The sequence below is a fragment of the Rattus norvegicus genome, chromosome 2, assembly GCF_021556685.1.
Source record: "Rattus norvegicus strain SHRSP/BbbUtx chromosome 2, alternate assembly SHRSP_T2T, whole genome shotgun sequence".
Classification (NCBI taxonomy): Eukaryota; Metazoa; Chordata; class Mammalia; order Rodentia; family Muridae; genus Rattus; species Rattus norvegicus.
In genome coordinates this window covers 172384199-172392095 of record NC_141535.1, presented here as the reverse complement: position 1 = coordinate 172392095, position 7897 = coordinate 172384199, and the positions used below count along the sequence as shown (strand labels likewise).

At 46.7% G+C, this 7897-nt stretch overlaps 1 long non-coding RNA gene across 2 annotated transcripts; it reads right to left on the bottom strand.

Annotated features, from left to right (window-relative positions):
• Positions 1 to 714: 714 nt before the first annotated feature.
• LOC147996330 (uncharacterized) lies at positions 715 to 7239 on the bottom strand. 2 transcript variants are annotated; one of them, XR_015672056.1, is made up of 5 exons: positions 6712 to 7239; positions 6314 to 6402; positions 5516 to 5635; positions 2844 to 2933; positions 715 to 1047 (listed from the first exon to the last, which is right to left on the bottom strand). It is a non-coding gene; the product is annotated as an uncharacterized LOC147996330 (long non-coding RNA). The 2 variants fall into 2 exon arrangements; XR_015672049.1 differs by lacking the exon at positions 6314 to 6402.
• Positions 7240 to 7897: the final 658 nt, after the last annotated feature.

Below are 7897 nucleotides of genomic sequence, written 5' to 3'. Positions count from 1 at the left end.
GATCTTGGCTCTGTTTCAGGACTATAGACACTTGGCTTTCCCATCTTACCTTGGGCGTGTTTTTAAATCCTCTGAGAAGGAAAACTTTATTACCAGCCCTGAAGTCCAGGTTAAAATCGCGGCTTGGCCACCAACTGGCTACACTGTTTTTGCTCATTTTCATCAGTATAGATATTAGACTGAGGCTATCACTTTTACCACAGTGTCACCCCAGAGCTAAGTGGTTCCCACGAGGCCCTTAGCGTTGTTCTGGGTATGCAGAATCTTACGGGTAAGAGTTACTTTTTCTAATGCTATGGGTTTTGTTTGGTTGTTTTGAAGTGCTAGACTGGAACATGGGACCTCTCGCACACTAGATAAGTGCTGTACCACTGAGCTACCTGCCCCCATCCACACTGCACAAACGTAAAGACTTCCCAACCTGAAGGTTTAACTCACCTAAGAGAGGAAGCACTTCATCCTGACTACTGATTGGTACAAAAAAACTCCAAGAGACTTGTGTCTGAAGACCTTAGAATTCACATTCTACATTTAAATATCAAAATTCTTGAGTCTCTGGGCCAATGGTGCTGGCTCTGTGTCTCAGCTTGCACATATAGGAGGTGAGCGGACAGTAGGGAGCTTCCCAGTCTTCCAACTCTGTGTGCCATGAGCAAGCCCATGTTGGCTGGAACTCACTGCTGGGCATTGGAAAGAATGACCGGCTAGTCGCTATCCTGCTAAACATAGGAAGGTGACATCCTTTTATTAATAGACTGAAAGATACACGCCAAAAACCGGGGCAGGGCTCCAAAGTTCAAATTCTGAATTTTAGTTTCTGTGGCTTTCGATGAACAGTGAACATCTTGGGTTAGGTATGAGTTTGGGGAACCAACCTCTACCTCCTGGTGCAAACTAATGTCACATTAGTTTTTATTGCCAAGGAAAGGAAAATAGACCGCCTATTCACTCCAGCCTTTTCCTCATCGCTTTAAAAGTATAGTGTGGGGACTTCAGAGGAAAATGATTGCATTCATTTCTTCATTAGGAAAGGCCTCTCTTACCATACTGTAGAAGATTCAAATGAGAAAAAAAGAGAAAAATAAAAATCTCACATGATATCTGGCACCTGTTAGCGATTAAGTAGTCTCTTTCCACCTTCTACTGCGCATTTTAAGCTCCAGGCACAGCATTTTCATTAAACACCTCTACTATATTCTGACACTAAGTTCGCGATGGTTTTATGGTAAAATAATATTTTGTGAGGTGAATGCTGGTTGATGTTTGCCATTTTCCTGCGTTTCCCTGCCTTGCTAGAAGGCAGTGAAGGTAGGGTTTAGGGCCACAAGCAGTTGAGATCAACCCTGCTGTTTCCTATGTGGTCTCAGTCCCACCATGTCACCTCTGCAGGCTCGGGCATCCTCCCTCTGAGTGCACATGCTGTGTTTGTCTAATCTCATCAGAGTCCCATCAGGACCACGTGAGGTCACATCCCTAGAGGGTGTGCTGGTATCTGGAACATGGTTGACTTCACTGAACCTGGCTGCGGCTTCTCTTTAGCCTGCATTCCTTGTTGATGATCCTAATTGATTTTTATACATATCCTACAAAGAAATGCACAGGATCATCGGCCGTTGTGACCTCACCTCTAAGGAACCTTGTTCCTCATTTGCAAAGCATAGTGAGTGGTCAGACTTAAGGCATGACCTCAACCTGCTACCCCTGATGTGCCACCATCTCTACTGTCATTACAGATGCTATGACCACTGCAGGGAACTGACCTGTAAATAGGTGGAGAGTAAGGGAGAAACTGAGGGCTGGGCATACTGGATTCTCCTTACATCTAAAGAAACACTTGACACTGTCCCAACCTGTTCCTTCCAGAGGCAACTGGTCCATATCTATGTCTCTTTATCTATCTATCTATCTATCTATCTATCTATCTATCTATCTATCTATCTATCTATAAAGATAGATACAGAGATGTAGGTTTAGCAGGCTCTGGTCTCAGCCAGGGTTTTATTTATCCATTTTGTGGTTCAATGTCACTTTGTTGCTGTGATCATCTGCCAACATGATCACTGAGAAGAAAGCAAACTGCAAAGATCAAGAGGACCCTCGATGGCCTTACATGGTCCCTGAAGGGAAGAGATTTTCTGCTCTACTCACCATCATCGGCTTGTGATCCTTCATGACCTTCCACAAGGAGATTTTAATTAAAAATAAGAAAATTCTTCAGACACCAGACTAATTGGATGAGTCGTCTCACTGATTCTCAAACTGTACCCCAATACTCAGACTTCTGAGATTCCCCCGACCAAGGGCCTCCAATGACCTCCAAATGACCTCCCCTTAGGATTGGAGGTGCCTCTGAGGGAAGGAATCAGATACTACTAGCACAGAACAGAAGGTCACAGAGTCAACCTGCCTGTCTCTTCTGGCCTTGTGTTCCTAGGGAAGGTCAATGGAGCCAGCCTTTGTGTCCATCCCCAGTGCGTCCTCAGTGGGCATTAGGAAGAAAACAAGATGAGAAGCCTAGTTCACATAGGTATCCACACAAAGGTAGTGGGCTGAGAAGGTCAAGCATAGAGTCCTACTTGGTATGAAGCTCTTTGCTTCTCTTACTGTGCACTATAGTTATTTAGCCTCTCTGTGCCTCCATATCTAAAATGAGAAGACAAGGGTCTCACAGAGGAACTATAGAGCTGCCCATGGGAAGAATGCACATCAGATATATTCTAAATGTTCACTGTTCTAATGCTAAATGATTAGCTGCTGATACCATGACAATCAAGGTGAGGTAGATCTGGTCATCAGCCATCTGTAGCCGTGGCTGTAGAGCCAGACCCATGTTTGAATGTCACCTGAGATCCATCTTCTGTGCCTTGTCTGACTTCCCATGCCAGTCTGCCCTCATCTGCTACGTGTGAACGAGTTCTTTGCCTTGGCAGCTGCTATGAAAATAAATGGGAGGAGGCATGTAAAGGGCTGGGCACAGTGTCTGGCGTGTCAGTGATGTGTGGTACTGTGAGCTCCCGACACAGCACAGCTCTGCCAGGGCTGGGTTCGCACCAGGATCTTCTGAGGCAAGTGCTGCTTCTGTTGTTCCTGGGGTCTGCTTTGTGCTGCCAGGCTGGTCTTGGCAGCTGCTGGGCCTGGGGTCATCAAAGCCATTGTGGAAGTTTCTATTTTCCTCCAGCATCTCCCTCCTGCTGGAGAAATCCTGCCCGTGCGCATGAAGCCTGTGTGTTTTTGGGTTGCACCGCAGGCTCTCTAGCATTGGGGCTGTTTTGTTTTTCCTACAAGCGAACCAAAACCAGCCCTTCCACTTCCCTACTCTCCCATGGCTTCTATTTTCCGCTTATCTCTGTGGAGATTGGATGCTTCTTCTACAAGCATCTCATTACCTCCACTTTGTTAGTCTTTGTGTTTGGTTCGGGCCACACTTCACCTGAAGAGTGTCCTCCTGCACCCTCTAACCCCACTGACACCTCCTAGGTCCAAGTCTAGTCTCACTGTTCTCAAAGAGACTACCAGCTCTCTGCAGGTACCAGAGAAAGCTCACCTCTGTGTTTCAACACTCATCCTCACAGTGAGTCCCTCAGAGGAAGGAGACTGCCTGAGTTTTCTCTGTGTGGTTCCTCTCCTTTTCTGGTGAGCAAGCTACGAGGGCAACCATAGACGTATAGGTATGAATTTTTTGCAACCTACTTTTAATAAAGGTTCAACCTCTCCTCTATCCACTACCCAGCAGAGGCAGGGGAAGAGAAAAGTTATTTGGATATGGGGGAGTGGACCTGGTTAGCAATAGTTCTTTGGGGATGGGTTCAATCTTCTTAGGCTGCAGTTCAGTCCTGTAGCAAACAACAAATACAATTCAGCAGCTACAGACCAGCCCTCTAGGCAGGCACCAGGCACAAACCCGCAGCTGTAGTTCAATCCTGAAGAAACCACCAGGCTTGACAACCAGCCTGAGGTGAGGCTGTGGAGGCAGCAAGCTGCCCCGGGATCCTCACAAACAGTTCTTGCACACGTTTTTCTCAATGGTGGCGTTATCACAAGTTGAGCTCAACAACATTATGTAAGGTGAACCAATACATGAGTGTCTTTAACCAACAATACCAAGGCAGAGCAAACCAAACCAATGCTCAGTGCTCGTCTCCCGCTGTCTGTGGGGTCCTAGTTACACTCCTTCATCAAGTGTCCTTTCACGTGTCTGCTGTATCCAAACATCCTTTCACCTGTGTCTGCTTCAGGAAAATATTCTTTCATGCATTTGCTTTAGCAAGACATTTTTTCACCTGTGGTTCCCAGCAAACCATCATTTGACATAACTAGCTTTCCAAAGAAACCAGTAGTTTACACTTCATAAAAGCCCACAGAAAAAAAGGGCTCTGTCAACAATATGCTTTTAGTTGAGTTATTATGCAATACATGCATATAGGAGCCCAAGGAGGTGGAAGGAGATGTGAGATCCTTTGGAACTAGAGTTACAGCCGTTGTGAGCTGCCAGATGGGAACTGAACTCAGGTCCTCTAAAAGAACAGTAAATGCTCTTAACTGCAGAGCCAGCTCTCCAGTTACATGAATTGAATTAAAACAAAAAATTGAGTCCATGATAATTTACTGTATTCTATTTACATCTACTCGAATTTTTAATAGGAAACTAGTTCTGAAAAGACGGTATAAACCACCTTAACATTTTTAATTCTTGGCTTCCAATGAACTACTTGTGAGTGGTGCCCTCAGGATTTGAACCTTTCCACACATGTTGGAGACCACAGATCTCATCTTTGTGTAATGTTACTTCTCAGACTGTGGCCTGTGTGAGAGCTGTGGCCCCTTCTTCTACCTGAGGCCAAGTCCACATCTTCTGGAGGCCTTCAGAGAAAAATGTGTTATGGATGGTCCAACTCATCAAATCTGAAGCTCCTAAAATCCCAGCCATCAGGATTTAGTCGTCCCATGGAAGCATGAACAGAGAGAATCTGTTTTTACAGTACGTTCATGGGAAGACAGCCACATTGTTTAAAGGAAGAGAAAATAAGGTGTTTAAGAAAAAGACATGTTATTTCTCTTCCAGAAATGACAACACTGCCAACTTCCTGGGGTCATGAATTCATGCTGTTGGCAATGGCACTGAGTTCACTGTCTGTCACAGTCTCTGTACACTTCCTCTCCCCCTGGGCCACACGTTAAAGTCCCTGCTTCTATGCCCCATTGGCACAGACATAGTTTATTATTCATTTACATGTTCACTTACTAGGCTTAGGTGGCAGACTAGTGACATAGTGTTATAGGAGAGGAATGTAATGTGTGTGTGTGTGTGTGTGTGTGTGTACATGCATGCGTGTGCGTGTGTGTGTGTGTGTGTGTGTGTGTGTATGTGTGCGTAACAGAGACAGACATGAGGCATTACTGTGTGACTGTAAACATTCATGCCCTTTGAAAGGCTCAGGGGATCTGACACATTCTCATATAGCTTTTCTCATATTGCTCCTGGTGAATAGGACTCCCAATCCCTCCTCCTACTCACCATCTTTTGGAAGGATCCAGAAAAGGCCTGTAACAATGACCACAGTGCTGTCCTCCAGGTGACTGATGTCATGAAAGAAGTGAGACATATTATTACCTGTCTTGTATATCCACCGGAGGCCTAGAGGGAGGTCAAGGGCAAACATAGTGAATCCAGGGCTGGAGAGATGGCTCATCTTTTAAGAGGACTTGCTGCTCTTCCAGAGGACCTGGGTTCAATTCCCAGCACCCACATGACAACTTAGAACCATGCAGTGTAACTCCAGTTTCAGAGGATAAGCCAATGCACAAAGGTGGTGCCTACACATACATGCAGGCAAAACATCCATACACACACATACATACACACACATACCATATATAACACACACACATACCACACACATATCGCACACACCACACACACACCACACACACTACACACACACACCACACACACTACACACACACACACCACATAAACCACACACACACACCACACACACACCACACACACACCACACACACACCACACACTACACACACACACCACACACACTACACACACACACCACACACACTACACACACACACACACCACATAAACCACACACACACACACACACCACACACACACACCACACACACTACACACACACACACACCACATAAACCACACACACCACACACACACTATACACACACACACACACTACACACACACACACACACACACACACACACACACACACACTCAAAGTAAAATGTCAAGGAGTGACTCCAGAAATTGAGGAAGAGGCCTATAGCTTCAGTCACTCACAGCTCTTTGACTTGGGGCTCAAGTGAATCATCAAAAATTCAAGGTGTTCACCCCTAAAGGGCAGAGGAACTTGCTCCCCAGGGTTGTTTCTGAAATTAGAAATGTGAAAAAAAAATATTCAGTAAGGGCTGGAATGTAACAAAAGAAAATGAGCTCGGTCTCCACAGTGGTGCGCGTGCGCGCGCGCCCACACACACGCGCGCGCACACACACACACACACACACACACACACACACACACACACACGGGGGTGGAGGGGGAGAGAGAGAGAGAGAGAGAGAGAGAGAGAGAGAGAGAGAGAGAGAGAGAGAGAGAGAGAGAACGAACAAAGCTCTTAGTAAAATGGCAACGGATGTTGCCAATATTGCTGGTGTTTTCAAAGCACTATGTAACTCACTTTGGTATGCTGAAATAGGGTCAGTGGTTGCTCTCTGCAAGATCGGAAGTACAATAGGTGACTTCTGCGCATTAGAAACCACTGAAGTCTTGTGCATCTTCATTCACCTATTCAACGCCGCAGACCTGTGTGGCACTTACTATAAATCTACATCATGGGCGAGGAGTACGGTAGGGCAGTCCATTTAAGACATTTTTACACTTTTCTTGCCTTGACCAAGGGCCAGCCTTCCTCTCTCAGATAGTTGAGTTCAGGTATTCTTCGGGTAGAGGCCATCAGGCTCAATGAGATTGGCAGCTTGCCCAAATTCACAAGGAGAGACGGAAATTAAAGCCGATCTGAAGGCTGGATCTGTGCTCTCTCTATACAAAGGTGTTCCTGAGGTGAAGGGAGCAAAACACCGTTATGGGACTGGGTTCTCTGAAGCCAGGCAGGTGCTAGATACAGAGGCAAAAACGTTCAGTAGGGGGCGCCCGAGAGCCCGGATGGTAACCCGGTGTTTGGCTAGGAGCCCAGCCCACAGGGAAGGGCTTGGAATTTAATCCTCAGCATTCCAACCAGGGTTCCTGTGACATAATAAAGCCCAAGGAGGATCTCGAGTGACTTGTCAGCAGAACCCCCAGAGGCATGTTCTATAGATAGCCAGGGTGTGTCGCGGGCTCAGTCCCTCTAGTTCTTTCATGCCTGGGCTGGGCAGTGCGGTGTGCAGCAGGTGGAAGGGTGGGGACCCACCAGGCGAGGACCCAGAGGACTGCAGGGCTGGGAAAAGTGTGCTCCGGGTGTATATGGGAGGAGCCCAGGCCCAGGAGGGAATTCCAACTATGGCGTTTTGGTGAAAATGTTTTGTTATTTGCCCTAGATGACCCCACCCCATGTTAGGGAGCCGGCTGCAAAACAGAAGTCCCAAATACAGAGCTTCACATAGCCTTTGATGTGGGCTCTGAGAAGATTCTGTGGAACACGCCTGGCTCTCTTCTGGGGAGAGACGTGCCAGAAATGTTGGCGTGCCCCCGTGGTGTGTGTGATTGGAAGTTGCTGGTTTTAGAGTTCCCTCATTTGCATGGTCGAGCGTCCAGCGTATTGTTTCCCACCACAGAGACAATTTACCTTCCCACTTCCAAGCCAGCACAGGTCCTAGCAATAAAGTCCCATAAATACCCGCATGATAGCAGAGACTCTGGCCATT